We start from the raw sequence: 15,769 nt of genomic DNA, 5'->3' as shown, positions 1-15,769 counted from the left end.
ACCATATAGTAATCATACAGTTAATCTATAAACAACATAATAAATTTATTAAAACACAATTGCAGGAAATTTTCAAAGTTGACATAAAAGAATATGGATGAAATATCCATCCAAGAGAGGAGTGTGTTTGTAGAGTACACTACAAAAAAGTCAAGGTAGCCGAATGCTGCATTCAAAGCTCTCCTTGTTTTTTTAGATGTGTGTGACCAACCAGACTGTCTTTTTGTTACTATACCCTGCGAGCATCCTGACCTACAATGTTTGCACAAACATGTCACAACAATTTCTCTACAGATGAGGCATCTCCTCCTATGTGTGTATGAGAGGGAGAGGGAGAGGGAGAGAAAGAGCTAATTGCCTCAATCTAATATAAACTGGAGAATCAGATGTTTTTATTAACCTAAAATGATAAATTATAGAACACTGCAGTTCGATTGATAAATACTGTTTACTATTTTTCAAATTTGGTTAATGTCAAATAAAAAAAAAATCAGGTTCAGTTGGTAGATTTTATATTAGTCATCCTGGACATAAATTGTTTCAACTCCTAACCTCAAAACGAAACTATAGAGCACTGCACACCAGAACAACTAGACAGAAGAACAGTTTTTTCCTGAATGCCATCACTCTGCTAAACAAATAATTCCCTCAACACTGTCAAACTATTCACTAAGTCTGCATTACTATTACTATTAATCTTCTCATCCTTCCTATCACCCATCTCCTTCCACTTATGACTGTATGACTGTAACTTGTTACTGTATCCTTACAATTGTATTGATTGTTTCCCAGTATGATTTGATTGCTTATTTGTACCCTATGACTATCATTAAGTGTTGTACCTCATGATTCTTTTTTTTTAAAAAAAAAAAATTTGGAACGCTTCACGAATTTGCGTGTCATCCTTGCGCAGGGGCCATGCTAATCTTCTCTGTATCGTTCCAATTTTAGTATATGTGCTGCCGAAGCGAGTACCTCATGATTCTTAATGAATGTATCTTTTCTTTTTATGTACACTGAGAGCATATGTACCAAAGACAAATTTCTTGTGTGTCCAATCACACTTGGCCAAGACAGAATTCTAATCTAATCTTGTAGACTTCCCCACCTTCATCTCATGTCTCCTTTGGCTCACCGGAACATTGAAAATGTATAGCAATGCTTTGATGTCTTTCAATAAAAATTGCCAGAAAGAGTCAGATATTGGGAGTGGGGATAGTTTTTTTCCCTTTCTTGTAAGACTTGCTTGAATGTCTTGGGGGGGGGTTTGTTTTGTTTTTAACAAGCACTGCTGGAGCAAAACATGAAGCTGCCTGCAAAGTGCTTCGGGAGTAGAAGAACTAGAAGAGGAGATGAGAATCATTGAGAAGGCAGCTGGCATTCTCATTTGCTGTCATTAACTCAGATCACATGGCTGTACGGAGAGACTCATTTTCTCATTCTTACTGGGAAGTGGAGAATGCCAGAAAAGAGAGGCTATTCATCCCCTGTCTTTCAGAGAGGACCTTAAAGACCTTTTTATAATGCTGATGTCTTGGGGGAGTTTGTCTGAGGGTCCGATTTCAGCTGTGATAGGCTTACTAGTGACAGAAAGTAAAGTTATGATAGGCTCTACCATCCTTCCACACAGTGAATGAATGTGCACACATTTGGAGAAGGGGGGGGGGAGTCAAAATTGGAAGAACTTTACAAATAACAAAATTCTTGTCAATGGGACCAAGCTTTATCAGTTTTCAATTTCATATTTATTTTGATAATTATTCAGTGCAATGTATAACCATCATAAGATATTCTAAAACATTAAAAGCAATATAAATCGCCTTTAATATATAAAGTGAGGCCTTGCTTAATCTCATAAAATGGCTAAATTAGCTTTTAGGGAATGGGAGAAATAGATAGTAAATGTTGGTTGGTAATATGTGAATTGGTGATTGATTGTATGGCAGAAATGTAAAAATGTAAAACCTTTTAAGTTATTGAATCAAGCACAAGTAATGAATGCCCCCCCCAAATCCTGGTAGAAAAGGGGAAGGTTGAAGTAAGGGAGGAATGGGATAAGTGTGGTACAACTTGTTAAAACTTGTACAACCACAGAAACACTTAAACTTGTTAGTTTTCTGCCTAAGTCTGCCAGATAATCAGACTTCTGGCAAACAGAATTGATTAAAAGCCTGCACTATAAAATCAGACAAAATCAATATGTGTTGCATACTCTAGTTAGCTCTTTTTCTTTAGTTTCATTGCAATTTGCTTTCTAATATGTTGCCTGCTGCACATATCTCCCATTAAACTAATTATGTGGTTCAGTCACAAAACTAGACTTTGTATGTTATTTCCATCAGCTTTGAGGCTTATGTATTGGAGACTTCACGAATATTCTATATTATCACACAGTTCCTCCAGTTTGTGCAATAAAACTGTATGTTTGTACATTTATATACATATTTAAATATGCTTACAACTAAAAGAGAGTACACTTTTTATATGGCATTTTAAAAACACAGTTCATCTTTTTGATTAAAACTGTCACCCCTCTTATCGTAGGTCAATCATGTAGACAGGCCTGCACAATTCTGTAAATGTGTCTGTGACTTTAAACTATTTTATGTCATAGGAAATCCCAAGCGTGACTGAAGAGAGAGTGTATGGATCACTAGTACAAATAATAATAAGTAAAGCATGCATACTTTTTGCTTACATTTATTTCTTCATTTTTTAAAGAAAAGCACTTTATGGAGTCCAGTCTCATGTGTCATTTCCATATAGGGTTGGTTTCAAAACTATCTCTGATTTTAAAATGTCTAAATAGGACTTATGCTCCTAAAATTGATTAATTGATTATTCACAGGTAAAATATACCTGGGAAAATATGTAACAAGTACCTCACATTGGACAGATTGCAGGTAGTAATAAAAACTACTGCTGCTACCGTGTTTCCCCGAAAATAAGACCCTGTCCTATATTTTTTGAACCCTGAAATAAGCGTTTGGCCTTATTGTCATGCACTCAAAAGCCCAATTGGGCTTATTATTATTGTTTGACTTCTATACCGCTTCATAGTGCTTTACAGCCCTCTCTAAGCGGTTTACAAAGTTTACAAAGTTAGCATATAGCATTTTGCATATTAGCATATTGCATTAACATTAGCATATTGCCCCCAACAATCTGGGTCCTCATTTTACCCACCTCGGAAGGATGGAAGGCTGAGTCAACCTTGAGCCGGTAAGATTTAATCTGCTGACCTGCTGAACTAGCAGTTAGCTGAAGTAGCTGCAGTACTGCACTCTAACCACTGCACCACCTCGGCTCTATTATCGGGGGATGTCTTATTTTGGGGGAAAACAGGGTATATTTTGCTTCTCATCACATTTTTTCAAGAGCACAGGTAGGATTGCTGTCCTTCAGCAGCAGATGAAGCACAGCAAGAGCTAACCTGCTAGAAACTGCAGGATTGAAGTTGAAGCTTGGGGCATAATTATTTGGCTTCCCATCTCCCACCCACCTCCTTGAGATTTTGGCAGGAAAATAATTAGTGAAAATTTTGATGTCTTCTGGCATTCCTGGAATTAATATCTGATGTCAGGAGAAGGAACTAGATAGGAAGCTGCCTACCTCTCAATTGGCTCCTGAAGGATTTTTAAATATGCCAGTTCTTGTTCTGCAGTTTGCTTTTTTCTAATTTCCAATTTTTTCATTATGTATGGAAATTTGGCAGGTGAAAGCGGATCAATGTAGAATAAGTTGAACTTGGTAAGCTTCTCTATATTGAGTTGTTCTTAAAGAGCAAGAAAGCCATCTGGAAAAAAGATACCTGCTATATTCCACCCATTTCATTGGAAGATTGTGGCTGAAACAACTCTATATCAACTCTTCGTTTTCCCCAAATTCTTGATTTCTGGATGGCTTATATTTAAGCATGAACTCTTTAGGTGTCTATCCACAATAGCACTCAACTGATGGATACTTCCTCCTGGTCTCTTTTCTCCAAACCAGAATAGTCTTCATAAATACATGAATGCAGAGAACATTTTGTCTCTGCACGTTTCAGTGCTGAACAAATTTATAGTTTAACTTATTGTTGCACCTCCATCTTTCTAAATCAGGCCATCTCTCTGTAGACATCTATATCACTTTCCCTTAAAAACTAAGAACAATGCAGAATAATATGCCAGATGAGGAATAGATGATGTGACATTATATGGAGCATTGAATTCTCCTCTAGCTACAATATCTCTAATCTACTGTCTTTTAGTAAAATAGTGAGAAAAAATATAGTACTCAGCATATATTTTTTTAAACAATGCAAGAGAGAAAGAGAAATAAAACTAGTGATTCACAAGATTCAATGTTCACTCAAAAGGCTCTTAACATAAAATTTTATGTGATCTCAATCAGTTCATTTCCCTTTAAAAAACCATTATACTATATTAATTGTGATTTCTGGCATTGAGCCAACACAATTGTCTTGTTTTCAAATTACAGAGTTTAGCACATATAAACAAACATTGAGTAAAAAGAACATGAGAAAAAATAGAAATTGTTAGCTACAGTCCAGTAATTTATTAATTACTAAGAGCCGAGGTAGTGCAGTGGTTAGGGTGCAGTACTGCAGCTACTTCAGCTGACTGCTAGTTCAGCAGATCAGCAGATCAAATCTCACCAGCTCAAGGTTAACTCAGCCTTCCATCCTTCCGAGGTGGGTAAAATGAGAACCCAGATTGTTGGGGGCAATATGCTATTTAGTATACTGTCTTTGATGTAAGACGCCCAGAGTCCTCGGAGATTTATATACATTTATAGCCTACTACATATTCACACATGAAATAAAATAGGAGCATTAAAATAATGTTGAATACACAGTCCTAAATACATATATTAAAGCACACAGAGAAAACAGAACATAAAAACAAAACAAAATTGCTTCCCTGAATTAAATTCTGGGAGCTCTTTCAAAAACTAAGAACTAAGTAGACCAATTAGAAAGTATAAGAGCTGTAAGAATATCTGGAGCACATAGTCAAGGGAAGATTAACATAGATAAACAGTAGTGTGAAAGATAAAAAAGGACATGCAAAAGTACTTAAACAAAGGCATAATTAGGTACCTCTACATGCTCTCCTGTTCCTGGAAAGTCTTCTAATATTAAAAAAAAAAAAAACCCCAAAACTGGTAGAAATGAAACTAGCAGAACAATATCATAGCAATTCTCATTTGTCATGTAGGATAATGCTCAATTATTTCAAAAGTGAATTAGTATTACATTTCTTCAAATACAGGTTTACCAGGTAGCCAAAACATTTATTGTATTCCTCCCCCCCCAAAAAAAATCTGGAGTTGAACTAGTATTTAATCACCTGAACAATTTGCTTGATAAATTGTTTAGGAACTCTTCTTCAGATTGGCTAGAGTCAAATAATAATGAATAAACACTGAAATATAGTCTATGTGCAAATATTTTTTTATTCCTGCATGATCAAGTGAAGTGCCAATCTAAAAATACACAAACACTCTTTGTAGAACCACCAAGATCTACTGTATCTTAACCTTATTGGAAAAATCCAAGAGAGGTTGTCAGAAACTATCCATCTATGTTTGGGATTGTGTGTGTCCATTAAGGGTGAGTATGTATTTTAGATTTTCTTTAGGTCTGAAAGCCTATACATTTTACAACATTAGAATAGCAACAATGGATATTTAGAAAAGATACTCATATATCAAACACAAATTAATAGATTTGGGAATTGTTAATACTCAGCTTTTTTCCTCCTAAAATGTCTATATGACACATTCATATATTTATGAAGTTCAAGGTCTTAGAGCTGTGCTAGAATGAAGTGGTTTAGTCCAAGGGTGAAATCTAAAAAATTTTGCTACTGGTTCTGTGGGCATGGCTTAATTGGGGGGCGTGGCTTGGTGGGCAGGTGATCTGGTGGGCGTGGCTTGGTGGTCAAGTGGCCAAGTCGACGTCACTTCTTTGCCCTTTTTTGACCTACAAGAAGAAGATATACCAATTATTTCATGCTATCAATTCTTAAATAATAAACGAAGTACACAAAACAATAAGAGGTATACAAATACTTACATAAGAGCAATAAAAGTGTTGTCTTCAATGTCGCTTCTTGCACCAATGATAATAATGACCTACAAGGAGATATAACATGATATACAAATTTAATCATTTATTACGTAAATAAGAATAACAGAAGTACACAAAACAACAAAAAAACAATAAAAGAGGTACATAAATACTTACATAAAACTGTTAATCGTCTTTAGCTTTGAGGTGTTTCCACATAGCTATTTCAGTGGCACTCTCCTCACTTCCATTTTTCTTGCACTTGATGTGCAGATCATTGGCTGAGCGATGATGTTCTCTGAACCATGTTTTCACTGCAGGAATAAGGTCCCATTTTGGAAGAGGTAGTCTGGTAACTCTGATGGTCATGAGGTTGGTTAGATTGGAAACAGCTAGGCGACTTCTGCTCTCTGAACATATCAGGTTCATTTTTGAAAAACACCTTTCCACTTCTGCAGAACTCACTGCAATTGTTCTGACAATTTCTTTTGCTTTTTTGATACTGTCAGGAATTGCATACCTCTTATAATCTTTTAAGATATTCTCCACAAAATCTCTATAGTGGTTGCTGTCAATGTTGTAGTTGAAAATGTCACTAAATGTGCGCAGTTGTTCTTCAGCTGCTGCCCATGGAATGACTATTTCCTCAAATCCCAGTACTCTGGCACCAAAAACTGTAGAAACTGTAGTTTATTTGTGATGTCTTGCAGTTGGTTCCCAGTTTTTAAATGCTCACAGTCCATTAGTCATTTCTGAAAATTTTTGATGATACTTTGTAAAAGACTTTCTTGATGAAGACCAACAAATTGATGGTTTTCTATGAATTTTATATTCCTGAAAGTTTCTGAGGTAATTAATCCTTCAACTTTTCTTTTGTATGGGCCCTTTCCCTTTGTTAGCAGTTCAAATGCCTTTATTGATATTCTCACAAGTTTTTCAGCTTTTATTATGTCCGTATTGCATGCTTGCAGTGCAGTTGAAAAAAGTGAAATTTCCTCCAAAATGTCTATCATCAATGCCAAATTGTTTAAGAAATGTTTATTTTCCAGGAGGGCAGCCATACCTGAGTATTTTGCATTCCCATGAAAATATTGATGTAGCACAGGATAAGCATACCATACAGCTATGATTGCCCGTAAACTACAGGCAGCCACCTTGGCCCAAAAACTCGACCAATCTTTATGATGTTAATTTCAAGTTCTTCAGATATTTCGTCAAGTTCAATTCATTTTTTATTGGACTGCTGGAAAATAGAGCATATCCTATCAATAAAATTTTTAAAATGATTTACTTGCTTTATTTCCTTTATGGCATCATCTAAAACAAGTTGGAGGTGATGGTTCAAGCAGTGCCATATGATGATGTTTGGAAACTCTTTTGCTATTCTGGTGCTCACTCCAGATTTTTTTCCCAAGCGTAATGCTGGCACCATCAGAGGAGAATGGTATTAAATTTTTTTGTAGGTAGTCCCGGGTAAATCCAACCTTATGTAAACTTTCAAAAACTGCAGAACATATTGTATCTGCCTCTTGTTTCTTCAATTCAACAAGCTCAACAAAAATTGTTGGTAGGTCCTCTGAGTCCTCAACTTTTAAGAAAACTATCAGAACTAGTTTGCAGGATATTGTTGAGGCTTCATCAATGATCAGACATATTTTCAGATTCCGTGCAATGATGCTGGAAAACATTTGGGTTTTAATTTCATTTGCAATGCACTCAACTATTTTCACAACTGTTGGCCTTGAATGCAATCCTACTCCCAGATCTACTCCATTTTCAGTTTGTAATTCTAACAATTCCTCTATGCTTGAAATTGGTCAGCATGCTTTTGCCAGGCTGTAAACAGTTTTGAACATTTTAGAAGTGATGCCAAATTACCTTTCAGAAATCTTGTCCATTGCTTTTGTTATGGCTTCCTGCTCAGCTTGTTTTAAATTGTCTCTACAAATGGTGTGTGATTTTGATACAAAATGTTCTCTCATTTTCTACCAGAGAGACGCCTGGTGCACTTCCTTGTTTTTCCCAGCCGGCTCAATCTTGAAAAGCTTCCACTCTTTGGACACATGAATACCGCTCTCCATTGTGAAGCCATATTTCGCACAGTATGTACAACCCAGTTTCTTGTTTGAAACTTCTAACCCATCATATTTCTCTTGGAAGTAGCTGTACTGTTGCATGGTCCAGCAGTCTGGAAGAATGCTTCCGACTTCAGCTGCGGCAGGTGACTCTATACTTGATTTGCTGCTTTCTCCAGTTTCAGGTGGTGGTGCTTGTGGCGCAGGGGATGGTTTTTGTTCCACTTCTGGTGGTGGTTGTTCAAGTTTTGGTTTCTTGGCCAAGAAACTCATCAAAGTCTGTTGCCTTTTCATCCTTCCTGTTAAAGGTGGCAGCTACTGCAAAAAGAAAAAAGGAGCTTTGTTAGCTGATGACACACAATGTAAAATCACACAAAAAGCCTCAAAAAGCCCAAAAATCAACTTTCACACTTCACACACACAACACAACACAACACAACACAACACAACACAACTGGATCACCCACAATGTAAAAGCAGCTGTGCTTGACTCAAAATGGCCCCTGCAACAAGCAGGAACCTCACACAGCCACAAAAAGCCCAAAAACCAACTTTCACACTTTTCCCACACAAAATGTCACATACAGCTTTGTGAGATTATGTGTGTTTGTGTAGTTAAAGTGAAACACTACAGAAACAAACCAAATCTCAGAAAGCTGCACAAATATTTTATTTTATTATTTTATTTTTATTTTTAGATAAACTAAATTTAAAACTTTCTAAACTTGAAATGGCTATGTCTAAAAAAAAAAAAACTCCTAAAAAAACCCCAATTAAGTATTTTTTTTAAAGCTCCCAAAGAGAAAACCCCACTTACTTACCCAATTGAAGGGACAAGGCAGGCAGATGGGCAGATTGAGTTGCTCACCGATGAGCTTGATTGCAGGCAGGCAGATCGAGTTGCTTGCTGATGCAATGGATTGCAGGGATTGCAGCAAGTGAAGCAAGGCAGGCATTGTGACCAGTGGCTCGGGATTCAGTCTGAAGAGTGAAGGTAAGCAAACTGGAGGCTGGGGTGGGAAGGTGGGTGGTTAGCTAGGCAGATTAGCCAGGCCAGGCAGGCAATCATGGGGACATGGGGACCAGGGGGATAGCACAAGGCTGCAAACGATCCCCGGCAGCTGCATGAACTACGTGAGCCCGAGGATTGGGGGAGTGGCACGCTACACCGCAACCAGCAATGCTTACCTTTTTGAGCAAGCAGCAGTTGGTGAGGCGTCCGAGTGAGGCGAGGCAAGGTGAGGCGAGGCAAGGTCCGAGAGACCAGGTGAACTTCTGGACGAAGTAGCCGGGCCGCGTAGAAAGGGGAACTTATATAGGCTAGGGATGGGTTAGGTGGACCGGAAGCACCGAGTGGCGGGAAAAGTGACTGGCGGAAGCAGAAACACCAAGTGGCGGGAAAAGTGAGTGAGCAAGCCAGAAAGAAGTGACAAATGGCCAAGCGGGCAAGCAGGCGATGAGGCGATTGGGTGGGCATGAGCAGGGGGGCAGGGATTTTTGCTACTGGTTCTCTGAACTACCCGCTGCCATCGCTACCGGATCACTCGATCCGGTCCGAACTGGGAGCATTTCACCCCTGGTTTAGTCCAACTGTCTCTATGAAACCGGGGTGCAGAATGAGAAAAAGATTCTAGGGATAGTAATCCATTTTTTAATATTTTTAACAAATATCTTGAGGTTTTACATCTAGGTATTTATATTAAAATACAAAGAATATAGAAAAGGGCAAATATTGAGATAGAAATCCCAAAGGTGCTTTTTTAGGTGGCAACTGGACTTTCTTGTTTTTTCTTTGAAGACATTTCGCTTCTCATTCAAGAAGCTTCTTCAACTCTGACAGGATAGTGGGGAATGCAATGATTTATATTCCTTGCAGACAGTTGGTCATTTGCATCCTTTTAGAGCAGTGGTGGGTTGCTACTGGTTCACCCCGGATCAGGCAAACTAGTAGCGGTGGTGGCGGAAGGCTCGGCCAGCCTGCCTGGACCCTTCTGGAGTATTCAAGTATTTGTGCTTTGTATCTAACTTCAGTCATCATTGCTAGTTTCTTATTGGAGCCCTAAACTGTATTCTACATACTTTCATGTATGTAGACTTTGCAGAATCAAGTCACTATTGTGCTACTGTAATGAAAGACATTTCTACATAGGCCTTTGCACCTGTTCAGAATTAGCTCAAGCCTGATCTGATTTCATGTCATCAACTGTGTTCAGAAGTGTTGAGCTGATGTATTTCTGACCCAACAGTGAAATGAATGAATTTCTTTATTATGGTCAATGATCAACAATTCTGATTTGAAAGCTCAATATAGATGGGCTTTTTGTTTGCCTTGTATGGCTTATTGGTGCATACAATTTTTCTATTGTCTGGTACAATTATCTTCCCCCCCCCATCCATCCTCTATTTCCCAGTATCATTTTGGTGAAAAACAAATGGCACTTTGGAAGCTTATGGGACACTCCTCATAGCAACTACTCACTCTCTTTGAGCCTCGCTACAATACAGCACCTGAACATAAAGCAGATAAGGGACAAAAGCAAGTATTTCTCCTTTAGATGATTTTTGCTGCTCCAAGACCAGAGAGCAGCACAGATTGAGCACTGAGTTATTTGAATTCTACTATTGCTCAGTTAAATTCTTAACAGTTCAAGATGGTGGAAATGAAGCTGAACCAATAGTGGGTTCCACTTACCTTTGCTACCGATTCGGAACCGGGAGTACATGTGGCACTTCTGCGCATGTGCAGAACCTTTAGCGCATGCGTAGAGCATCTGTGATGACATCCGGGTGGGTGGGCAGAGCCTTCCATCATCACCACTACCGGTTCACATGAACCGGGACAAACTGGTAGAAACTCACCACTGTCAATGGAATCTTGGAAAATGATGGAATGAAGATGTCCTTCATTAAAAAAAGAAAAGAACCAAGGATAGATAAGTAAATAGGGGGATCTACTGCAAGGATGAGATGTTAAAAGGGGAAAATAATGTACCAACCATCTATTTTAAAACAAACTTAGAAACTCAATATGACTATTGCTGATAATTATATATTAGATTTAATATTGTAGCCTGATCCAAAGACTCTTGGTTATTTAGATTACGATGTATAATTAACACCTTTAAAAATGGGACAACTAAACACTAAAGTCTGTTATTTTAAAAAACCAAAGATAAAAAAAAATAACTGAGGCTTCACAAATGCACGAAGGCCATACCTGAGATCATAGCTCTAAAAGATTTTCCAAAACACCATTGGGAGCACCATTCCTAATAAAGGAAAATCATTCAATTCAACTTAAATTTTATATTAGGCCTTCAACAGATTCTGTGCTTTGTAGTATCCATCAAGGGACTTATTTCTTGTAAATGATTATAAAATGTTAAAACTCTTAATACAAACATTACTTGGATGGATGATACCAAGGTACCTTAAATAACATAACTTACAAAATATGTCCAAAGTCAAGGATCTTTCACTTCCAAGGGAATGAAATTTGAGAAAGTTGTGCCTGCTTCAGTGTTACTGTTTGCTGCTGCGTTGTTGTTGCTCTGCAGTAATATGATCTTCATTTTCAAGATTCCATTAAGTTTCCCAGCCAGTCTTGCAATCCCTTGCTTCCTCTTCCACCTAATAACAAAGGATTGACTCATCATGTGGCTTTTAAAGAAGCAACAACTTTTAGGTGCACATAAAGACACCTGAATATTTTTATTGCTTTATGTGCCCCTTGTCTAGTACATAAACATGCACATGTATCTATATCCTCTGTTTGTTCAGGAACCTAAGGCATATACTTAGACAGCATCACCACCAGATGGATTCTTATCTGGCTGACCAACAGCACTCAACATGTAGTTCTTAATGGAACGGTATCTACATGGAGGGAAGTATGCAGTGGGGTATCCCAAGGCTCTGTCTTAGGCTCAGCATTTTATAATATTTTGATCAATGGTTTAGATGAGGGATAGAAGGGGAATTTATCAAATTTATAGATGACACCAAGCTGGCAGGAGTAGCCAACACTCCGGAAAATAGGCTTAAGATACAGAAGGATCTTGACAGACTTAAATATTAGGTTCTATCTAACAAAATGAAATTCAATGGTGAGAAAAATAAGGTTCTACACTTAGACAAGAAAATCCAAATGCATAGATATAGAATAGGTGGTACCTGGCTCAAGAGTAGTAACTGTGAGAGGGATCTTGGAGTTCTAGTGGATAATCACTTAAATATGAGCCAGCGGTATATTGCAGCTGCCAAAAAAGCCAACACAGTCCTAGGCTGCAGAGCAGGAGTGAAATGCTACTGGTTCGCTCCGGTTCGGATGAACCAGTAGTGATAAAAACTACCGTTTCAGGAGAACCAGTAGTAAAAAAAAAAAGCTACTGGTTCAGGCAAACCAGTAGTTTAAAAAAGCTACCGATTCCTCCGAACCGGTATTTCCGACGATCAGCTGTGCAGCGGGGTTTAGCTTTGCTAGAAATCCTGATTCCCCCCCCTCGCTGTTCTACTTACCTTCCCAAGCCCCCTTTTAGTGTGTACTGTGCATGTGCTCGCATAGACTGCGCATTTGGTGCACATTGCACATGCTCATGCAGCAAATGTTTGCCATGCAGTGTGCATGCGCAGCCAGTGAACCAGTAGCAAACTGGTTTCGATTTCACCACTGCTGCAGAGGGATAGAATCATTAAAGTCACAGTACCACAGTACCACTTGGAATATTACTGTACTTGGAATATTACATCCAATTTTGGTCACTATGCTATAAAACAAGATGTTGAGTCTCTGAAAAGAGGGCAGAGAAGAAGAACAAAGATGATTAGGAGTTTGGAGGCTACAACATATGAAGAATGGTTGCAGGAATTTGGTAATGTCTAGTTTAATGAAAAAAAAGACTAAGGATGACTTGATAAGTGGCTACTAACTAAGGAAGAATTTTACCTTCCAGACCCCTAACCATCTTTTTGTTCTTCTCTGCATTCTTTCTAGAGTCTCAACATATTTTTTATATCATTGTGACCCAAACTGGATGCAATATTCTAAATATGGTCTTACCAGGCCATTATAAAGTGGTATAACATTTCACATGATCTTGATTCTGCTCTTTAATAATGGAGCTTAGGACTGTGTTGGTTTTTTTGGCAGCTACAGCACACTGCTGGCTCATACTTAAGTCATTGTCCATTAGGATTCCAAGATCCCTCTTGCAGTTACTACTATTGAGCCAGGTACCATTTATTCTATATCTGTGTATTTGGTTTTTCTAACCTAACTTTTCTCACCATTGAATTTCATTTTGCTAGATAGAACTTGGTCTTCAAGTCTGTCAAGATCTTTCTGTTTTGGGGTATTGGACGAGTCCATCCACTCGTCCAAATAATTGATGAAGATGTTGAAGAGTATTAGGCCTAAAACAGAGCCTTGGGGTACCCCACTGCATACTTCCCTCCATGTAGATGCAGTTTCCTTAAGGACTACATGTTGAATGCAGTTGGTCAGCCAGTTATAAATTGATCTGGTAGTGATGCTGTCTAACCAACATTTTTTTAGTCTTATCACATAGTAGGTTGTGGTCTACTTTATCAAATGCTTTACTGAAGTCCAGTTAAATTATATTCACAGTATTTCTCTGATCCACAAATTTTGTCACAATGCCAAAGAATGAAATAAGATTTATCTGACATAATCTGTTTTTGAAAAACCTATGTTGGCTTCTAATTACAACTTTGTTTGCCTCTAGGTGTTTGCTCCTTGATTATTTGTTTTTAGAATATTACCACATATTGATATCACACTGATAGATCTGTAGTTTCCTGAATCCATTTTTTTAAAGATGGGAACTACATCAACCCCTTTCCAGTAATCTGGTAGTTCCTGGTGCTCCAGGATCTTTGAAAGATATGGTTCAGTGGTTCTGAATAACCTAACCAGATTATCATAGTTTGCCATTATAAGATAATTTTCATTAGGTATTCAATCAATTAAGACTTTTTCTGTAAGTCAGTTGTATATATGCAAGTGATACTTATTTGTTTCATGTGGATATAAGAGAAATACATCTCCCGTTCCAAATTAATCAATCCATTGTTTGGATCTTAGGTCTATGCCAAGGATTATAGTGACATCAGAAAGCCATCATAAATCAAATTATCCAATGGAAACCAATGAAGAAGCCAGACATGTTTTCCTTCCTAACAATTACTACTTTTAGTCAGAGGTCAAAATTGGTCAGCAACACCAAGTACACTATAGACTACAAGAACAAAAAGGAAATAGAGCAAAGAGGATAAAATACTTTATTCTATTACTTCCCTTCCTACTTTCCCACTTGGTTTCCTGAAGTCTGCTCCGTAGATTGCATAGCTCTTTAGTAGGAACTAAAGAGTTTGCTTTTTCTCATCCTTCTTATTCAGTGCATTATTTGTCATTTCTTTGGGGAAAGATATAAAGACGTTATAAAGAGCTAAAGCTAAACCTACTATACTTTAGGGATGCTGCCAGCCTGTAAGACTAGCAAGCTGTCGCTTTCTTGATGGATTCCCCAGAAAGTAATTGTGGGGAAAAGAGCAGAATCAAAATATTTAGGCTCTGCTTTTTCTTAAGGCTAAGCTCATGTACAAAGTGTAATAAAAAATGAAGGGCAAGAGAATCTGAGGACAAACATGAAAAATAACAAAAATGGAAGAATTAATATATCTCTTCAGAGATGCATGGGAGGTTAGTTAATTATCTGCTTGGTATTTTGAAGCCTCTGCAGGCATAGGCATACAACACTTAACACCAGTGAACAATCAGACCCATTAGAGTGCTTGTTGTGCTAGAATAATTGCCTTCCTCAGGTATATTGTCAGCCAGCGATCATAAGGCCAAGTGCATTTTGTTACCTGATAAGTATGATAATGATTCAATGAGGCATGCCCTGTAGAGTCTTGCTGCAATTATATAATCTATTGTTAGAAGCCTGGGGAAAGGGGGGGAAAGTGATACATTTAATAGGCTATGCAAGTCACTCCTGCTGCTAGGATAGTTTACTAGCCAATCAGATTGCTCAAGTACTATATGAATAGTACTCTCATGCAGTTTACCATTATGTTGGAAGAGCACAGAAAACATCTATGCTGGCTACCTGTTGGAAATGCTGAAGTATGAAATGTCAAAACACTTACAAGACCATAAAATATTTGATAGAAAACAAAAGAGAATAATGTGCAAGCCTATAAGCAAAGCAGTGATTTGAACCACAAATCACGTCAGAGTGCCACAGTCCTAACACAGTTAAAAGATTGGAGTAATCCTCTATCATCTTCATGCTGAAACAGAACCTAAATCAAATTATGAAAAAATGAGACTGATATTAGCAACTGCAATGGATCCTGGGAGTTGTAGAAGTAAAAAAAATATTCTAAATCTAAATAATCAGTCAAAACTAAAAGATAACATAAGTCCAATGACAAGTGAGCATATTCTATAGCTAATGATGTTGAACAAGAATTGGAGAACGAACTGTTCATAGTAGGTATTCAAGAGTCAAGATGGTGGCAGCCACTGCACAATTAAAGCTGGCATATTGACTTTATTTTATCCCTTCCCCCATCCCATAAACATGCCATGGAA

General features: G+C 37.8%; 1 non-coding gene and 1 pseudogene across 1 annotated transcript; both read right to left on the bottom strand.

The window, feature by feature from the left end:
* Positions 1–868: 868 nt before the first annotated feature.
* On the bottom strand, positions 869–975 carry LOC117665066 (U6 spliceosomal RNA). The gene has a single exon (XR_004591243.1). It is a non-coding gene; the product is annotated as a U6 spliceosomal RNA (small nuclear RNA).
* A 6,758-nt stretch (positions 976–7,733) lies between these two features.
* LOC148114170 (E3 SUMO-protein ligase KIAA1586-like) lies at positions 7,734–8,542 on the bottom strand (annotated as a pseudogene).
* Between the last annotated feature and the right edge of the window lie 7,227 nt (positions 8,543–15,769).

The sequence above is a fragment of the Pantherophis guttatus genome, chromosome 4 (assembly GCF_059756535.1).
Source record: "Pantherophis guttatus breed Tessera chromosome 4, ASM5975653v1, whole genome shotgun sequence".
NCBI lineage: Eukaryota > Metazoa > Chordata > Lepidosauria > Squamata > Colubridae > Pantherophis > Pantherophis guttatus.
The sequence above is the reverse complement of the archived record's forward strand: the minus strand, read 5'-3'. Positions and strand labels throughout refer to the sequence as shown.